The following is a 21921-nucleotide window of genomic DNA, read 5'->3' as shown; positions in this document are numbered from 1 at the left end:
GAGCAGCAGCTCTGGACTCATGTGAAACCTCAGCATTAAGTCATGGACTCAGTGAGAGGTGAAACTGATGACCTTCCAGTCCCTTTTCATTTATTGTTCTTGTTCCTGTTCCTTTGGTTCAGAGGTCAAACTGATGACCTTCCAGTCCCTTTTCATTTATTGTTCTTGTTCCTGTTCCTTTGGTTCAGAGGTCAAACTGATGACCTTCCAGTCCCTTTTCATTTATTGTTCTTGTTCCTGTTCCTTTGGTTCAGTGATGATTCATTTATCAGCTTGTGTAGTTTCCTCCTGGTCTCTGGACTGTGACATGTTGCTTTAAACAGCTCCGACCTCGACTCACAGGAAGATGTCAATCAGCTGATAATGACTTGTTTGACCCGTCAGAACAGACTCAGGGGCACAATTCAATTCAGACGAGACGAGATCTCCAGCCAGAAGTTGGGCATCAGGACGAGTCAGACAGGTCCAGAGGGCAGAGGGTGGAATGACGTGTAGCTCTACAGAGAGACAGGAAGAGGGAAAGAGAGAGGTAGAGAAAGAGAGAGATGGCAGTTAGTTGTATTCACAGTGAGATAAAGTTTGAGGTAAATGTATATTTAGAATAGTGCAGCAGGGACTCCGGCAGGACTAATTATGACAGCCTAACTAAAAGGGTGGGCCAGAAGGAAACACAGACATGAGGAACATGAAGTGTAGATAAGATAGGCGTGATGTGCTCATATCTTCTGGTTCTAGTGAGGACTCTCGCTGCTGCATTCTGAACTAACTGAAGCTTGTTTATGCACCTGGTTGAACAGCCAGACAGTAAGGCATTACAGTAGTCCAACCTAGAGGTGATGAAAGCATGGACTCATTTTTCTGCATCATTTAGTGACAAAATATTCCTTATCTTGGCAATATTTCTGAGGTGAAAGAAAGCTGTCCTGGTGATATTATCTACATGAGCTTCAAATGAAAGACTGGAATCTAGAATCACACCAAGGTCTTTGACTGTTGCACTAGATGTAACGGAAAGGCCATCTAGAGTTACGGTGTGATCTAACATCTTGCTTCTAGCTGCAGTTGATCCTATAACTAGTACTTCTGTCTTATCAGGATTTAGCAGAAGGAAGTTAATTAGCATCCAGTCTCGTATATCCTTTACACATTGCTCAACTTTATTAAGCAGTTTGATCTCATCTGGTTTTGATGAAACATATAACTGTGTGTCGTCAGCATAACAATGAAAGTTAATACCATGTTTACAGATAATGTTGCCCAGAGGAAGCATGTAGAGGGAAAAAAGCAGTGGGCCTAAAACTGAACCCTGTGGAACACCAAACTCCACTGGAGAGCATGTGGAGTAATCGCCATTTAGATCTACATACTGATAATGATCAGTCAAATAGGACCTAAGCCAGGAGAGGGCTGTTCCCTTAATTCCACCAACATTTTCTAGTCTGTGAAGGAGAATACTATGGTCAATGGTGTCAAAAGCTGCACTGAGGTCGAGTAGCACAAGCATAGAGACACTACTCTGATCAGAGGCCAATAGGAGGTCATTTACTACTTTAACAAGTGCCGTCTCTGTGCTGTGATGAGGCCTAAATCCTGACTGATAGAGTTCATGTATGTTATTTCTATGAAGATACGAGGATAGCTGCCCAGCTACTATCTTTTCGAGAATCTTTGAGATAAAGGGGAGGTTTGATATCGGCCTGTAATTGGACAGCTGACAGGGGTCGAGATCAGGTTTCTTGATTAGCGGTTTAATAACTGCTAATTTAAAACACTTTGGGACATACCCACAGCTGAGTGAGGAATTTATGATTGTCAGCAGGGGTTCTATTATTTCTGGCACTATCTGTTTTAGAAAGTGTGTCGGTATAGGGTCTAATGTACAGGTTGAAGATTTTGCAGAAGAGATGAGTGAAATTAGTTCATTCTCTTCAAGGGGAGTAAAGTAATCTAGGTACTGATCTGCTGAGGTTAGCTCGTCATCTGCGTCAACTAAATTGTCTGGTTTTAAAGCTTGAATTTTATGCCTTATATTTACAATTTTGTTATTGAAAAAGTTCATGAAGTCCTCACTACTGCACAACGTTGTTGTGGAGATATCTGCAGTGGTCTTCTTTCTAGTTAATTTGGCTACTGTATTAAATAAAAATCTAGGGTTGTTTTTGTTGTTTTCTATAAGAGTGGAGAGATACGTTGATCTAGCTGCACTAAGAGCTTTTTTATAGTTCAGGATGCTCTCCTTCCACGCTATCTGGAATACTAACAATTTAGTTTGGCGCCATTTACGTTCTAACTTTTGAGCAGTCTGTTTTAAGGTGCGCGTGTCATCGTTATACCAAGGAGCGAGTTTCTTATCTCTAATGACTTTTCTTTTAACTGGAGCTACATTATCTAAGGTATAACGTAATGACGACTCGAGATATTCAGTCGCCTGGTCTAGTTCTGTGGTGTCAGACGGTGATCCAATCAAAGTTGATAACTCTGGAAGATTACTAATAAAGCTCTGTGCGGTAGTTGATGTAAATGTACGTTTAATGCGATAGCGCGGCGCTGAGTATACATTATTAATATGACACACTGTAGTTGAAACAAGATAGTGGTCTGAGATAACTTCAGACAGTGGGAGTGGGAGACAAGTGACCAGAGCATATTACATCTTCGGACGTCGCGTTTGCTAATTTAAACACCCCTTTAAGCTTATTCTTGGTAACCTCAGACTGACGAATAACGCTGATATCTTCTCAGTCAGTGATCACTAATGACGGAGGAAGACTGTCTAAACCTCCTGCACTCCAAACACTGAGAAATCTTAATATTAGTCATTTTAATGTACCTGAGTTGGAGAAATATTGTGTATAGTTCAAAATTCCGCTGTTGTTCTCAGACACACGAGTCCTACTTTCAAACTTTAAATGGATAAGAAGCTCGGCTCGTTGGCTTGGAGTCAGGAATGCGTGGAATGCGAGCCGCCTAGTGGGCCAGTCTTGGCAGAACTGGTGCTGCGGGACAAACCTAATGTCGAGTTAAATGTTAGTACTGTTAATAATGTTAATATATGAATACATTTTAAAAAGACCAAAAACACTGAAACTAATAATTTCATGGATAATGAAGTCTAACAAGAGATGAAAAAACATTTAGGTGGTAAATAATGGTTTTAGTGTATTTTATAGCTGATTTAAGATGCGGGTCAAAACCGACCCGTTTTCATAAGAGGTGGTAACAGAGAGTTAACACAAGAGGAAGGTTAAACACTCCAGTGTCTCTGAGTTGTGTTGAAGATGGACAGACAGTTGATGGGACAGTGAAGAGGACCAGAGGAGGACAGACTGAGGACTGTGGATCACCAGGTTCAGGGTTTGGACATTTTACTGGTTCCTACTGCTTCATGTTGAGTCTCTTCTGTGTGTTGACCTCCGACCCTCAGTGACCTCTGACCCTCAGTGACCTCTGTCCTCCTGTTCCAGGTGTGGTTCTGTTGCTGTGTGGACTGTTGGTTCCTTCAGGTGAGTTGATGAACAGATCAACACCTGCAGAAAACAACTGATACAAATAAAGTTTGAACTAAACATCAACTGATGTAGAACAAATTAGTCGGAGGTCCGAAATTCAGATTCACTTCAAAACACGTTGTTGACGACAGAGAAAGAAAATAAAGAATAAAACTAAATAAAACTAACTCCTTCTCTGCAGGTCCTCTGTCTGTGATCAGACTCGTCCTCCACCTCGTGGTCTTCTGTCCGTTCTGCATCTGTACTGGTCTGATGGTGTCCATCTGCTGCAGCAGGAAGACAGGAGACAGACCAGCTGTTACCATGGAGATGACCCAGCCCGTCGGAGGAGCTCACGGATTGGATGAAGACTACGATGACGTCACTGCCGACGTCACCACCGAGCACGAGTTCTGAGCTGCAGAGACTGAGTTTGTTGAAGCTGCTCGATTCTCTAATGAATGAAGAAAGTGACAAAGTGCGGTGGTCTGAAAAACCCAGATCATCACAGGAACATCTCAGAACCACTGTCTCCAAATATCACAACATGGACTCTAGAGGACTCTGTTCTAACTCGGAAAGACCAGTGGTGAACTGGTGACAGGGTCGTGGGAGGTCGAGGCTCACTGATGCACACGGGGACAGAAAGTTGGCCTGATGGTCGGACACCTGCAGTAAATGTGAGCTGTGCAGCTGGAGGAGAGCTCAGTCTGTGTCTTCTCTTCAGCAGTGAGAGAGTGTGTGTCTGCCACTGCATCATATGTAGTGTGGTTCTCAGAGGGTCTGATAGGGGGCGCACTTGTGTGAATGTGGCCTCAGATCAAAAAGATTCAGACTACAGGCGGAAAAATCATTGGGTGGAGCTCCAAGTCCCCAGAAGTTCAGGACCATGCAGATGACAGATGAGAGGGGGGGTTTCTTAGAACAGGACATGAAATCCAAATGGACCTCTGCCGTGGGGGGGTCCGGGCAACAAGTAGTGGATTTAAAGGGAGCCCACGGTCGTCTTCTTAGACATTATCCCGATGTGTCTCTGTATGTGGACCTGTTGTTGTCCATAATCCTAACTGGACTCTTGAACACACTTTGCTGCCTCTTGGTCTGATTTCTGAAGAACTGCTCCAACATTTGGACCCTATGAAGGACAGAACTGGACTGAACTGAACCAAGAGACAGACTGAAACTGGGACTCCACACTATGCTGCCCCAGACACAACAGACCGTGATGCTCTGTGTGTTCTGAAGAACCACATTTGACTTTCAGCCCTTTGCTGCTCTGTTGGATTGGACCACACAGGCCGGCTTTCTGTCCCCGTGTGCATCAATGAGCCTCGGCCTCCCACGACCCCGTCACCAGTTCACCACTGGTCTTTGTTGGACCACTGTTGATAGTGACCACTGCAAACTGGGAACATGTTGGACTTCAGGGAACGATCAGTTTTTATTTAGCTCTTCATAGATTTTACTGACTGGACTGTGTGGACTGTTGCAGAGACACATGGAGTCTTCATGCTGTGAACAGTTTTAGTGCTGATGACTTTCAGAGATAACGTCACTGAGGATGTGTGAAAATGTGTCTTTCTAGAAATGGACGTGTTCAGAGCTGATTAGAAAAACAGAAGTGGTGTCAGTTTCCTGCTGTGAACGTCTCCTCTCTTCATTAAAACATTTCTAATCACTCTGCTGTGAATCACAAACTGACTCATCTAGTTTTTCTTCAAACATTAAAACCAACTTTTTCTCCTGGGACTGAAAACTTGTGGCTGTTTGAATGTGTAAATGTTGTTGATGTTCCCAGGTGAACAGCTCAGAACCAGAACCAGCGGCGTAAATTCGCCTCTGGCCGGTGAGTAGCGGATCGGCAGTGCCGCCACTAAAGTGCATCGGATTCGGACCCATCTTGGGTGAACCTGGATCGGAAGGTGAGATACTACACGTAAAGACGGGTGTGAATGTGCAGAAAGGACCGGGAGTCCCGTAGATAGATTCACAGAAAACCCGTACAGCCGGCAGTAGTGTATGAATGTTGCACGTGTGCGTGGAGTGATCAGGCCAGCATTTTGTAACCTTTAGGAGAGGTTTGCGCCCTGATCCGATTGTTATTTTGTCTGTGAGAGACGAAGTACTGAAGCTCAAAAGCATCAAGGTCGGACTCAGTCCATAAAAATAACACCGCACCAAATTAGTTGGTGTAGAAGGGCGTGTTATTGTCCTGCTGGAGAGCTTGAATGTCAGAGAACTCTCTCACCGGACCCAGTAGCGGTAAATATTATTATACATCGTAAAATACAAAGATACCGACGGACAGACTTCAGAGGTAAAATAAGTTTATCTCCAGATAATTTCGATAATGAAAATAAATGTAATCGCATGTTGTGTAATCTGGCCGACTAAGATACAGTAAACTTGTATTAGTACGACTGAAGAACATTTAGAAGAGCAACATTTCTTATCACAAGTATGATACCCAGATTAGAAATGGGGAAAACACAGAGCAAGGGAAAAGCTGTGTCCACATTGGAAGGTGATGAAAAGTACATGGAGACTCAATGTGTGGGGGCAGGACAAGTGAGTCAGAAGAAATGGAGGAAGAGACACGGTTTCATCGGGAAGTTAAAAGTGGAAGATGTGTTGGAAATACAGTCAAAATTGAAGCTGGAGATGATGAAAGTGAAAGAAGAAAAGAGAAGAAGAAAACGAACTGAGTATAAATTGTAGGACAAATGGTTAGAACAGAGCAAGGCGAGAGAAGTGAAAAGAAGAGAAAAGGAAAAGACAAAGAAAGAAAAAATGAGGCAAGCCCATATGGTACAGGAGGAAGATGAAACACAAGTACGACACGAAGCCAAAACTCCAGTCCCCGGAAAGGAGTAGAGAAGCCTAAAATGAAAAGCTCAACAAAGACGAAAATGACCAGAGCAGGTAGCCGAAGAACTCCCCCTCGTCATCAACCTGATAGAAAAGCTAAAGTATCCCGTCAAAGAGAGTTGTACCCACACAAAGCTCTAAAGGACCATGAACGCTCATTCTCCGATTGGAGAAATGTAGAGCAGGATACTGTTAGCAGCGAAGATACAGAGAGCGAGGACGATGATGATCCACACGGTCGATACCCCTTAATCCAAGTTGCAAATCCCCGATATGGGTTAAAGGACGATGACGACCAAGTAGATGACAGTCCCACAATCAGAGTATTTCGGGCCTGGACGACTAGAGATATGAAGAAAGCCTTAGAAGGCCTCTCAGAGCCAGGTGCAGACCCTGAAGCGTGGGAACGAGCGTTTCATGAGTTCAGAACGAGCTTTGGCCTAAACGACCTTGAGTGCCATCAATGCCTGCACATAATATTAGGACATAGATGGGGAAGAGTGAGAGGAGTATTCACTGGTCAAAACGGGAATGGAACAGAGGTGCTCGCAGCAGATAGCCAGCAACTGCTAACAGCATTGACACCTGTGATGGAAGCAGTAAAAACACAGTTTGCAATCAGAGCTGATTATGGTAAAATAGGAGACTGCAGACAAAAGGAAGGAGAAGAAGCCTCGGACTACAGAGATAGACTCGAAGAGGTGTTTAAGAGACACTCAGGCATTGTGCACAACTCAGACCCAAACTCTGCATATCAACAACAGTTGAAGATGGCTTTTGTAAAAGGCCTCAGAGACCCCGTCCAGTTGCTGGTGAGAAAACAATGGGTTAACATAGACACAGGATCTGTACAAGAGGCAGTTAATCATGCTAAGCACGCAACAAGAGTGCTGGACCAAAAAGACAAAATGACGGGGGCGTTCATGAATGAACTAACCAGCTTCAGAGGACGTGGCAGAGGCCGCGGGCGTAGCAACAGCTACGGAAGAAGAAGAGGTGGATATGGTCGAGGACGTTCACCATATCACAATAAGCAACAACAGAAGGACGAAGACTATGAGAAGAATCTGTGTTATGTCTGCCACAAAGCAGGGCACTTTGCTGCAAACTGTCCAGACAAAAACAACCAGCCATCTGCATGACTACAATCTGTTGAGCCTGAAGATGGGGCACAGCTACATATAGATATACATGCATTAGTAGCCCGAAACAAAGACACAGGAATGCCAATGAGAAAAATTAATGTGTCAGGAAAAGAGTATAGTTGCCTCTGTGACTCTGGTGCTTGCACCACAGTTTTAACTAAAATGCCACCACAGTTTCAGGCCAGCAATAAAGTAGTGTGGGTAAGGAGTGCATCAGGGCACATAGTACAAAATAGCTTATCAAAGCCACTTCGGGTAACTGACACAGAGACCGGTAGGGAGGTAAAGATTCGTCTCCTTGTAGATACCTCATGCCCAATAAATTTGCTAGGTAGAGATCTGTTAACAGCGCTAAACCTCGCCGTTGTACCCACAGACAATGGAATGAGATGTGTCCCAGTGACTGACGAGGCAGTCCTGCATGGGCCAGGCGAGCCACATTACTGTTGGACACTAGACGTCGAGTGTGGGGGGGCGACCCAGTTGCTGAAATTGATAACAAACGACCCATCAACCCCTGTGTTAGAGAGACAAAAAGCTGAGCAGGTTCACTGTACGCTATGGTATAAACACAGCCCAGGTCCTGATACAGAGTATCAGACAAACATAACCAAGCTGAAAGATACAGGCCTACAAGTCACACACATCTACATGTCCCCGGAGGGAGAAGCAGCTGCAGCCGTTCTCCTCTCCGCAGAGCAACAGCTGATGTTTAGAGGCCGTGACCCACCACACATATCGTTGCAGAAAAAACGACACAGACAGTGGAGACACTTAGGCAGTATAGTTGCACACGGGGCGAGAGGAAGATATGCAACACCACACAGTGGGGGATGGGCAGTAGACGACAGCACAGGTTATAGACGCCTGACTGTAGGGTGGAGAGTGAGAGTAAAGCCAGCCACACACCTAGATGAGAGCTGACTGAGAGACACGTTTGTCTCTCAGCTCTCTGCACAACAGGAGGAGAAGTTGCAACAGATACCCACAGACCTATGGTCAAAAGATCCAACTGATGTAGGACTGATAAAAAGTGCAGCTCCAGTAAAAGTAGAAACAACTTCACATCATAGACCAAGGATTAGACAATATCCCATTTCACAAGAAGCACAAATGGGCATAGAACCTGTAATAAGTGACATGGTGAAATCTGGAATATTAAAACAAACCACTAGACAAGAAGTTTCATGTATGACACCCATCTTTCCCGTCAAGAAGGCAGCTGCAGGAAAGTGGCGAATGATTCAAGACTTGCGAGCAGTTAATGACATAGTAAAAAAAGAAAACGTTGAGGTAGCGAATCCACACACTATTATGAATAGTGTAGGCCCCAATGCAAAATGGTTTTCTGTGATAGATTTATCCAATGCGTTTTTCTCCATACCTTTAGAAGAAGATGCACAGAAACTTTTTGGGTTCGAGTTCCAAGGCGAGGTTTATACTTACACGAGAATGCCACAGGGTTTTGTAAACAGCCCCACTATATACGCGAGAGAACTGGCCATCTCTATGTCTTCATGTGAACCACTCAGTAACGGAGTGTACCTCCTTTATGTAGATGATATATTAGTGACGGGCAACAGCAAAGAGGATTGTGAGCAGAACACACTAAAAGTATTAAATCATCTACATAAAGAGGGACATAAAGTATCTAAAACAAAGTTACAGTTTGTACAACAAAAGGGGACCTATTTGGGACACTGTTTATCAGGCGAAGGGAAAGAATTAGTAGACAGCAGAAAAACAGCTATCCAAGACACACCTAAGCCTCAGACGAAACAACAGATGATGTCATTCTTAGGCCTATGTAACTTCTGCAGAGCCTGGATCCCAGACTTTTCAATGATGATACAACCTTTAATGAGTGCTATCCATGGGACAAACATGGCAATGAGGGATCCGATACTCTGGACAGCAGAGATGGATAAAGCATTTAAGCAGCTTAAAAAAGAGCTGCAAACTAATGCTGTGTTGGCATTACCAGACTATCGGCTCCCATTTAAGCTGTTAGTGTCCCACAAAGGTAATTTTATGACTGCTGTGCTTATGCAGAAATGTGGCGACAGGGATAGACCTCTACCTTTTTACTCAAGGAGACTAGATCCAATCGTATGTGGCTTTCCAGACTGTGTAAAAGGCTGCTGTGCAGCGTACGAGGCCGTGCTGTGTTGCTCAGACATAGTTTTAGGTCATCAGTTGACGGTGTGTGTTCCCCATCACATAGAGGAAGTGTTGCTGCAGGCACACCTCCCTTTCATAACACACGCCAGACACTTACAGTGGATCGCAACCCTTCTCTCAAAAGATCACACCAGAAGCAGAAATAATAGACGCTGAACCACTGCCACACACATACTCAGCACAAATATCAGAACTTTGGGCAATCATCAGAGCATGTAAAATATATGCGGGACAAAGAATCAACATCTATACTGAAAGTCAGTATGCATTTGGAGCAGTACACCACTTTGCTAAAATATGGAAAAACAGAGGCTTTAAAACCTCAGCAGGCATGCTGCTGACACATGCAAATATTTTAGAAGACCTGTTAGAAGCCGTTCAACTTCCAAACCAACTGGCACTGTGTAAGTGTGCAGCTCACCAGACTGATAACTCAGACATAACACATGGGAACAAAAGGCTGCGGCACGGAAGGACATGCCAGCACAACAACAACTCCTGTACACAGATGTGATCACCGTAGACATACTGCGAGAAGAACAACAGGCAGCAACACTGGCAGAAGTCAAAACATGGATAAAAAGAGGGGCAATGTTGAAAGACGATGTGTACATGATTAATAACAAACCAGTACTACCGAAATCCTTACATAGTGCAGCAGCATTAGTGAGCCATGGGTTGACCCATGTCTCAACAGGAGGGATGGTAACAGTAACATACCCATTTCTACACTACAAATTAAAATTAAAATTCTGCGAAGATGTTATATATATATATATATGAGACATATGTTTGAACAACATGAGATCAGACAAACTAATGCTGTCCCAGATGAAGCTGTGCTTTCTGCCAACAGGCGACCGAAACCAGGAGACTGGGTGCTGATAAAGGTTATCCAGCGAACGAATTGGAAGTCACCACGGTGGGAGGGACCATACCAGGTGCTGTTAACCACGCTGACGGCATAAAGAACGCTGAAAGGAGCACCTGGATACATCAGAGCCATTGTAAGTTATTACCACTCGACGCCCAGAGTCAAGAGACAAAAGACTAAGAGGGTGCACAGTGAAAAGTCTAGGATACCCTTTGGGGCGGTCCACCGTCCTGTAGAGGTCATTAGGGCCCTACAGTGGGGACAACAGGAGGGACCTCCTGGCACCAAGGGCTAGTGAAGAAAACAACGTGGATAGGTTCAACAACCTGAAAACCCACCCTGTACATCCTCTGCAGGAGTCTGGCATCATGAGAACCTTCTGGGCAGCGGTGAGTATAATGTCTGCTACATCCATAGTGAATGCGGGCTATGATGCAACAATACAGCAACAGACTCCCTCAGTGGGACAATATTCAGACCCATGTCATGATGGAAACAAAGACAAGTGGGGGCACACAGCAGGCATCCTCTGGTTTTGCTATAATGGGACAATTGAAGCGACATTTGTAATCCCAGATAGTGTGTTGGACAACGCTTATGGTAGCCCTATAGCGCTGATAAATGGCAAGGGTACGTATGGTACATTGAAGCTAGATCACAACCTGATTATGGGGGAACAACATGGGGATACGCAGTAGCAAGCACAGATAGGAGCTGGGGAACAGATACTTACGTTTTTTATAAACCTACAGAGAAACAGGTGTATTCCAATCTGACTTATGCTGATGGAAGATTCTCATTTCACCTGAACACCACAAAAGGAGCATTAACAGCCAACTATGGGTCTAATTGTACAGTACACCAGTTATGTGCATTTGCCAGAGGATATGACCCCTGCTGGCAATTTGGTCTTTGCAGGGTCAAACCAACAACCGAGAACACGACCACTAAAAGCACCACAGCAGGGGTGGTAGTAGCCACACCAGTTGACGAACAGGCCAAAGCAGTTCAGGTGGTAGGGAAGTTCCAACCTGTTTTCCATCATCCTATAGGCATAGATCCAAAGACGAACTCCTGGTACAAGTCCTTACTAATGATATTGGGGGCTGGACAGATTAACGAATCTTGCTATGCATGTACACTTTTTCCTAAGAGCCTGGAGGAGTCCATGTTCGTGAAGCCGGAACCTGTGCCAGAGGACGATGTAAGATGTCTACTGTGTGGAATGACTGGTAGAAACAATAGTAAGATACAGATGTACAATACTTGGTGGAAGACGAAAACCACAGGATGCAATAATTGTTCTAGATTTAATGACTTACCACTAAGAGCAAATGCATCTCAAGCATATAAGAGGAATGAGGCCCTCACGAGACCATTGATGGTTGTGTCAGAGGACCAACTATCAGAAAACTATCCAGTCTGTTTCATTAGATGCAACAACAGGACAGACAACCTGTATGTTGGAGAGACTAAAGGTTGTACATTAAACATCACAGCCACGTGTGGACAACTGTCCAACATAACTGCATGTAACGAGACAGGTCACTCCGATCGGATTAAGGCATGGAATAGAACAAGTTATGGCCCATCAGATGATGGTGGTTTAAGTGTGACCCAGACGATGTGGCTGTGTGGGTACAACCTATATCAAATTCTCCCTCCTCATTGGTCAGGAGTTTGCACTATGGTCTACTTAAGTCCAACAGTAACTGTAGGGAGAGGTGGGAGAGATTTATTACTCTGAACATCTTTATTGGATTATTCATTTATGTGTTGACTAAAATAAAGACAGTACTGTTGATGTACTACCTACTACTGTTGATGTACTACTACTACTACTGTTGATGTACTACTACTATTGTTGATGTACTACTACTACTGTTGATGTACTACTACTACTGTTGATGTACTACTACTACTGTTGATGTACTACTTACTAAGAAGTGTCTTAGACTGTATATTGAGCTGTGACAGTGAAACTCTTTAGAGTTATGACAGAGAGGTGGGAGAGGTTTATTACTCTGAACATCTTTATTGGATTATTCATTTATGTGTTGACTAAAATAAACACAGTACTGTTGATGTACTACTACTACTGTTGATGTACTACTACTACTGTTGATGTACTACTTACTAAGAAGTGTCTTAGACTGTATATTGAGCTGTGACAGTGAAACTCTTTAGAGTTATGACAGAGAGGTGGGAGAGGTTTATTACTCTGAACATCTTTATTGGATTATTCATTTATGTGTTGACTAAAATAAAGACAGTACTGTTGATGTACTACTACTACTACTGTTGATGTACTACTACTACTGTTGATGTACTACTTACTAAGAAGTGTCTTAGACTGTATATTGAGCTGTGACAGTGAAACTCTTTAGAGTTATGACAGAGAGGTGGGAGAGGTTTATTACTCTGAACATCTTTATTGGATTATTCATTTATGTGTTGACTAAAATAAAGACAGTACTGTTGATGTACTACTACTGTTGATGTACTACTACTACTACTGTTGATGTACTACTACTACTACTGTTGATGTACTACTACTACTGTTGATGTACTACTACTACTACTGTTGATGTACTACTACTACTACTGTTGATGTACTACTACTACTGTTGATGTACTACTACTGTTGATGTACTACTTACTAAGAAGTGTCTTAGACTGTATATTGAGCTGTGACAGTGAAACTCTTTAGAGTTATGACAGAGAGGTGGGAGAGGTTTATTACTCTGAACATCTTTATTGGATTATTCATTTATGTGTTGACTAAAATAAAGACAGTACTGTTGATGTACTACTACTACTACTGTTGATGTACTACTACTACTGTTGATGTACTACTACTACTGTTGATGTACTACTACTACTACTGTTGATGTACTACTACTACTGTTGATGTACTACTTACTAAGAAGTGTCTTAGACTGTATATTGAGCTGTGACAGTGAAACTCTTTAGAGTTATGACAGAGAGGTGGGAGAGGTTTATTACTCTGAACATCTTTATTGGATTATTCATTTATGTGTTGACTAAAATAAAGACAGTACTGTTGATGTACTACTACTACTGTTGATGTACTACTACTACTGTTGATGTACTACTACTGTTGATGTACTACTACTACTGTTGATGTACTACTACTACTACTGTTGATGTACTACTACTACTGTTGATGTACTACTACTACTACTGTTGATGTACTACTACTACTGTTGATGTACTACTACTACTGTTGATGTACTACTACTACTGTTGATGTACTACTACTGTTGATGTACTACTACTACTGTTGATGTACTACTACTACTGTTGATGTACTACTACTGTTGATGTACTACTACTACTGTTGATGTACTACTACTACTACTGTTGATGTACTACTACTACTGTTGATGTACTACTACTACTACTGTTGATGTACTACTACTACTGTTGATGTACTACTACTACTGTTGATGTACTACTACTACTGTTGATGTACTACTACTGTTGATGTACTTCTTACTAAGAAGTGTCTTAGACTGTATATTGAGCTGTGACAGTGAAACTCTTTAGAGTTATGACAGAGAGGTGGGAGAGGTTTATTACTCTGAACATCTTTATTGGATTATTCATTTATGTGTTGACTAAAATAAAGACAGTACTGTTGATGTACTACTACTACTGTTGATGTACTACTACTACTGTTGATGTACTACTTACTAAGAAGTGTCTTAGACTGTATATTGAGCTGTGACAGTGAAACTCTTTAGAGTTATGACAGAGAGGTGGGAGAGGTTTATTACTCTGAACATCTTTATTGGATTATTCATTTATGTGTTGACTAAAATAAAGACAGTACTGTTGATGTACTACTACTACTGTTGATGTACTACTACTACTGTTGATGTACTACTACTACTACTGTTGATGTACTACTACTACTGTTGATGTACTACTACTACTGTTGATGTACTACTACTACTGTTGATGTACTACTACTACTGTTGATGTACTACTACTACTACTGTTGATGTACTACTACTACTACTGTTGATGTACTACTACTGTTGATGTACTACTTACTAAGAAGTGTCTTAGACTGTATATTGAGCTGTGACAGTGAAACTCTTTAGAGTTATGACAGAGAGGTGGGAGAGGTTTATTACTCTGAACATCTTTATTGGATTATTCATTTATGTGTTGACTAAAATAAAGACAGTACTGTTGATGTACTACTACTACTGTTGATGTACTACTACTACTGTTGATGTACTACTACTACTGTTGATGTACTACTTACTAAGAAGTGTCTTAGACTGTATATTGAGCTGTGACAGTGAAACTCTTTAGAGTTATGACAGAGAGGTGGGAGAGGTTTATTACTCTGAACATCTTTATTGGATTATTCATTTATGTGTTGACTAAAATAAAGACAGTACTGTTGATGTACTACTACTACTGTTGATGTACTACTACTACTGTTGATGTACTACTTACTAAGAAGTGTCTTAGACTGTATATTGAGCTGTGACAGTGAAACTCTTTAGAGTTATGACAGAGAGGTGGGAGAGGTTTATTACTCTGAACATCTTTATTGGATTATTCATTTATGTGTTGACTAAAATAAAGACAGTACTGTTGATGTACTACTACTACTGTTGATGTACTACTACTACTGTTGATGTACTACTACTACTGTTGATGTACTACTACTACTGTTGATGTACTACTACTGTTGATGTACTACTTACTAAGAAGTGTCTTAGACTGTATATTGAGCTGTGACAGTGAAACTCTTTAGAGTTATGACAGAGAGGTGGGAGAGGTTTATTACTCTGAACATCTTTATTGGATTATTCATTTATGTGTTGACTAAAATAAAGACAGTACTGTTGATGTACTACTACTACTACTGTTGATGTACTACTACTACTGTTGATGTACTACTACTACTGTTGATGTACTACTACTACTGTTGATGTACTACTACTACTACTGTTGATGTACTACTACTACTACTGTTGATGTACTACTACTGTTGATGTACTACTACTACTGTTGATGTACTACTACTACTGTTGATGTACTACTTACTAAGAAGTGTCTTAGACTGTATATTGAGCTGTGACAGTGAAACTCTTTAGAGTTATGACAGAGAGGTGGGAGAGGTTTATTACTCTGAACATCTTTATTGGATTATTCATTTATGTGTTGACTAAAATAAAGACAGTACTGTTGATGTACTACTACTACTACTGTTGATGTACTACTACTACTGTTGATGTACTACTACTACTACTGTTGATGTACTACTACTACTGTTGATGTACTACTACTACTGTTGATGTACTACTACTACTGTTGATGTACTACTACTACTGTTGATGTACTACTACTACTACTGTTGATGTACTACTACTACTGTTGATGTACTACTACTACTACTGTTGATGTACTACTACTACTGTTGATGTACTACTACTACTGTTGATGTACTACTACTACTACTGTTGATGTACTACTACTACTACTGTTGATGTACTACTACTACTACTGTTGATGTACTACTACTACTACTGTTGATGTACTACTACTACTGTTGATGTACTACTACTACTGTTGATGTACTACTACTGTTGATGTACTACTACTGTTGATGTACTACTACTACTGTTGATGTACTACTACTACTGTTGATGTACTACTACTACTACTGTTGATGTACTACTACTACTGTTGATGTACTACTACTACTGTTGATGTACTACTACTACTGTTGATGTACTACTACTACTACTACTGTTGATGTACTACTACTACTACTGTTGATGTACTACTACTACTGTTGATGTACTACTTACTAAGAAGTGTCTTAGACTGTATATTGAGCTGTGACAGTGAAACTCTTTAGAGTTATGACAGAGAGGTGGGAGAGGTTTATTACTCTGAACATCTTTATTGGATTATTCATTTATGTGTTGACTAAAATAAAGACAGTACTGTTGATGTACTACTACTACTACTGTTGATGTACTACTACTACTGTTGATGTACTACTTACTAAGAAGTGTCTTAGACTGTATATTGAGCTGTGACAGTGAAACTCTTTAGAGTTATGACAGAGAGGTGGGAGAGGTTTATTACTCTGAACATCTTTATTGGATTATTCATTTATGTGTTGACTAAAATAAAGACAGTACTGTTGATGTACTACTACTACTGTTGATGTACTACTACTACTGTTGATGTACTACTACTACTACTGTTGATGTACTACTACTACTGTTGATGTACTACTACTACTGTTGATGTACTACTACTGTTGATGTACTACTACTACTGTTGATGTACTACTACTACTGTTGATGTACTACTACTACTACTGTTGATGTACTACTACTACTGTTGATGTACTACTACTGTTGATGTACTACTTACTAAGAAGTGTCTTAGACTGTACTACTACTACTACTGTTGATGTACTACTACTACTACTGTTGATGTACTACTACTGTTGATGTACTACTACTACTGTTGATGTACTACTACTACTGTTGATGTACTACTACTACTACTGTTGATGTACTACTACTACTGTTGATGTACTACTACTACTACTGTTGATGTACTACTACTACTGTTGATGTACTACTACTACTACTACTGTTGATGTACTACTACTACTGTTGATGTACTACTACTACTACTGTTGATGTACTACTACTACTGTTGATGTACTACTACTACTACTGTTGATGTACTACTACTACTACTGTTGATGTACTACTACTGTTGATGTACTACTACTACTGTTGATGTACTACTACTGTTGATGTACTACTACTACTGTTGATGTACTACTACTACTACTGTTGATGTACTACTACTGTTGATGTACTACTACTGTTGATGTACTTTGATGTACTACTACTACTGTTGATGTACTACTACTGTTGATGTACTACTACTACTGTTGATGTACTACTACTACTACTGTTGATGTACTACTACTGTTGATGTACTACTACTACTGTTGATGTACTACTACTGTTGATGTACTACTACTACTGTTGATGTACTACTACTACTGTTGATGTACTACTTACTAAGAAGTGTCTTAGACTGTATATTGAGCTGTGACAGTGAAACTCTTTAGAGTTATGACAGAGAGGTGGGAGAGGTTTATTACTCTGAACATCTTTATTGGATTATTCATTTATGTGTTGACTAAAATAAAGACAGTACTGTTGATGTACTACTACTACTGTTGATGTACTACTACTACTGTTGATGTACTACTACTACTGTTGATGTACTACTACTACTGTTGATGTACTACTTACTAAGAAGTGTCTTAGACTGTATATTGAGCTGTGACAGTGAAACTCTTTAGAGTTATGACAGAGAGGTGGGAGAGGTTTATTACTCTGAACATCTTTATTGGATTATTCATTTATGTGTTGACTAAAATAAAGACAGTACTGTTGATGTACTACTACTACTGTTGATGTACTACTACTACTGTTGATGTACTACTTACTAAGAAGTGTCTTAGACTGTATATTGAGCTGTGACAGTGAAACTCTTTAGAGTTATGACAGAGAGGTGGGAGAGGTTTATTACTCTGAACATCTTTATTGGATTATTCATTTATGTGTTGACTAAAATAAACACAGTACTGTTGATGTACTACTACTACTACTGTTGATGTACTACTACTGTTGATGTACTACTACTACTGTTGATGTACTACTACTACTACTGTTGATGTACTACTACTACTGTTGATGTACTACTACTGTTGATGTACTACTTACTAAGAAGTGTCTTAGACTGTATATTGAGCTGTGACAGTGAAACTCTTTAGAGTTATGACAGAGAGGTGGGAGAGGTTTATTACTCTGAACATCTTTATTGGATTATTCATTTATGTGTTGACTAAAATAAAGACAGTACTGTTGATGTACTACTACTACTGTTGATGTACTACTACTACTGTTGATGTACTACTACTACTACTGTTGATGTACTACTACTACTGTTGATGTACTACTACTACTACTGTTGATGTACTACTACTACTGTTGATGTACTACTTACTAAGAAGTGTCTTAGACTGTATATTGAGCTGTGACAGTGAAACTCTTTAGAGTTATGACAGAGAGGTGGGAGAGGTTTATTACTCTGAACATCTTTATTGGATTATTCATTTATGTGTTGACTAAAATAAAGACAGTACTGTTGATGTACTACTACTACTACTGTTGATGTACTACTACTGTTGATGTACTACTACTACTGTTGATGTACTACTTACTAAGAAGTGTCTTAGACTGTATATTGAGCTGTGACAGTGAAACTCTTTAGAGTTATGACAGAGAGGTGGGAGAGGTTTATTACTCTGAACATCTTTATTGGATTATTCATTTATGTGTTGACTAAAATAAAGACAGTACTGTTGATGTACTACTACTACTGTTGATGTACTACTACTACTGTTGATGTACTACTACTACTACTGTTGATGTACTACTACTACTACTGTTGATGTACTACTACTGTTGATGTACTACTTACTAAGAAGTGTCTTAGACTGTATATTGAGCTGTGACAGTGAAACTCTTTAGAGTTATGACAGAGAGGTGGGAGAGGTTTATTACTCTGAACATCTTATTGGATTATTCATTTATGTGTTGACTAAAATAAAGACAGTACTGTTGATGTACTACTACTACTGTTGATGTACTACTACTACTGTTGATGTACTACTACTACTGTTGATGTACTACTTACTAAGAAGTGTCTTAGACTGTATATTGAGCTGTGACAGTGAAACTCTTTAGAGTTATGACAGAGAGGTGGGAGAGGTTTATTACTCTGAACATCTTTATTGGATTATTCATTTATGTTTTAACTAAAATAAAGACAGTACTGTTGATGTACTACTACTACTACTGTTGATGTACTACTACTACTACTGTTGATGTACTACTACTACTGTTGATGTACTACTACTACTGTTGATGTACTACTTACTAGAAGTGTCTTAGACTGTATATTGAGCTGTGACAGTGAAACTCTTAGAGTTATGACAGAGAGGTGGGAGAGGTTTATTACTCTGAACATCTTTATTGGATTATTCATTTATGTGTTGACTAAAATAAAGACAGTACTGTTGATGTACTACTACTACTACTGTTGATGTACTACTACTACTACTGTTGATGTACTACTACTACTGTTGATGTACTACTACTACTACTGTTGATGTACTACTACTGTTGATGTACTACTTACTAAGAAGTGTCTTAGACTGTATATTGAGCTGTGACAGTGAAACTCTTTAGAGTTATGACAGAGAGGTGGGAGAGGTTTATTACTCTGAACATCTTTATTGGATTATTCATTTATGTGTTGACTAAAATAAACACAGTACTGTTGATGTACTACTACTACTACTGTTGATGTACTACTACTACTACTGTTGATGTACTACTACTACTGTTGATGTACTACTACTACTGTTGATGTACTACTACTGTTGATGTACTACTACTGTTGATGTACTACTTACTAAGAAGTGTCTTAGACTGTATATTGAGCTGTGACAGTGAAACTCTTTAGAGTTATGACAGAGAGGTGGGAGAGGTTTATTACTCTGAACATCTTTATTGGATTATTCATTTATGTGTTGACTAAAATAAACACAGTACTGTTGATGTACTACTACTACTGTTGATGTACTACTACTACTGTTGATGTACTACTTACTAAGAAGTGTCTTAGACTGTATATTGAGCTGTGACAGTGAAACTCTTTAGAGTTATGACAGAGAGGTGGGAGAGGTTTATTACTCTGAACATCTTTATTGGATTATTCATTTATGTGTTGACTAAAATAAAGACAGTACTGTTGATGTACTACTACTACTGTTGATGTACTACTACTACTACTGTTGATGTACTACTACTACTACTGTTGATGTACTACTTACTAAGAAGTGTCTTAGACTGTATATTGAGCTGTGACAGTGAAACTCTTTAGAGTTATGACAGAGAGGTGGGAGAGGTTTATTACTCTGAACATCTTTATTGGATTATTCATTTATGTGTTAACTAAAATAAAGACAGTACTGTTGATGTACTACTACTACTGTTGATGTACTACTACTACTACTGTTGATGTACTTCTTACTAAGAAGTGTCTTAGACTGTATATTGAGCTGTGACAGTGAAACTCTTTAGAGTTATGACAGAGAGGTGGGAGAGGTTTATTACTCTGAACATCTTTATTGGATTTTTCATTTATGTGTTAACTAAAATAAAGACAGTACTGTTGATGTACTACTACTACTACTGTTGATGTACTACTACTACTGTTGATGTACTTCTTACTAAGAAGTGTCTTAGACTGTATATTGAGCTGTGACAGTGAAACTCTTTAGAGTTTATGACAGAGAGGTGGGAGAGGTTTATTACTCTGAACATCTTTATTGGATTATTCATTTATGTGTTGACTAAAATAAAGACAGTACTGTTGATGTACTACTACTACTACTGTTGATGTACTACTACTACTGTTGATGTACTACTTACTAAGAAGTGTCTTAGACTGTATATTGAGCTGTGACAGTGAAACTCTTTAGAGTTATGACAGAGAGGTGGGAGAGGTTTATTACTCTGAACATCTTTATTGGATTATTCATTTATGTGTTGACTAAAATAAAGACAGTACTGTTGATGTACTACCTACTACTGTTGATGTACTACTACTACTACTGTTGATGTACTACTACTACTGTTGATGTACTACTACTACTGTTGATGTACTACTACTACTGTTGATGTACTACTACTACTGTTGATGTACTACTTACTAAGAAGTGTCTTAGACTGTATATTGAGCTGTGACAGTGAAACTCTTTAGAGTTATGACAGAGAGGTGGGAGAGGTTTATTACTCTGAACATCTTTATTGGATTATTCATTTATGTGTTGACTAAAATAAAGACAGTACTGTTGATGTACTACTACTACTGTTGATGTACTACTACTGTTGATGTACTACTACTACTGTTGATGTACTACTACTACTGTTGATGTACTACTACTACTGTTGATGTACTACTACTGTTGATGTACTACTTACTAAGAAGTGTCTTAGACTGTATATTGAGCTGTGACAGTGAAACTCTTTAGAGTTATGACAGAGAGGTGGGAGAGGTTTATTACTCTGAACATCTTTATTGGATTATTCATTTATGTGTTGACTAAAATAAACACAGTACTGTTGATGTACTACTACTACTGTTGATGTACTACTACTACTGTTGATGTACTACTTACTAAGAAGTGTCTTAGACTGTATTG

General features: G+C 39.9%; 1 protein-coding gene across 1 annotated transcript in view; it reads left to right on the top strand.

Annotated features, from left to right (window-relative positions):
• The window catches only part of LOC113166623, a 3703-nt gene extending 3563 nt beyond the window's left edge, over positions 1–140 (top strand). The window contains exon 5 of the mRNA XM_033326685.1: positions 1–140. This exon is cut by the window's left edge and continues 483 nt beyond it. The gene's annotated coding sequence lies outside the window, so the exon portion shown is untranslated.
• The last annotated feature ends 21781 nt before the right edge of the window (positions 141–21921 follow it).

This window comes from Anabas testudineus, chromosome 18, assembly GCF_900324465.2.
Source record: "Anabas testudineus chromosome 18, fAnaTes1.2, whole genome shotgun sequence".
In the NCBI taxonomy this organism is placed as follows: Eukaryota; Metazoa; Chordata; class Actinopteri; order Anabantiformes; family Anabantidae; genus Anabas; species Anabas testudineus.
Note: the sequence above shows the minus strand (reverse complement) of the source record. Positions and strands in the feature narration are given on the sequence as shown.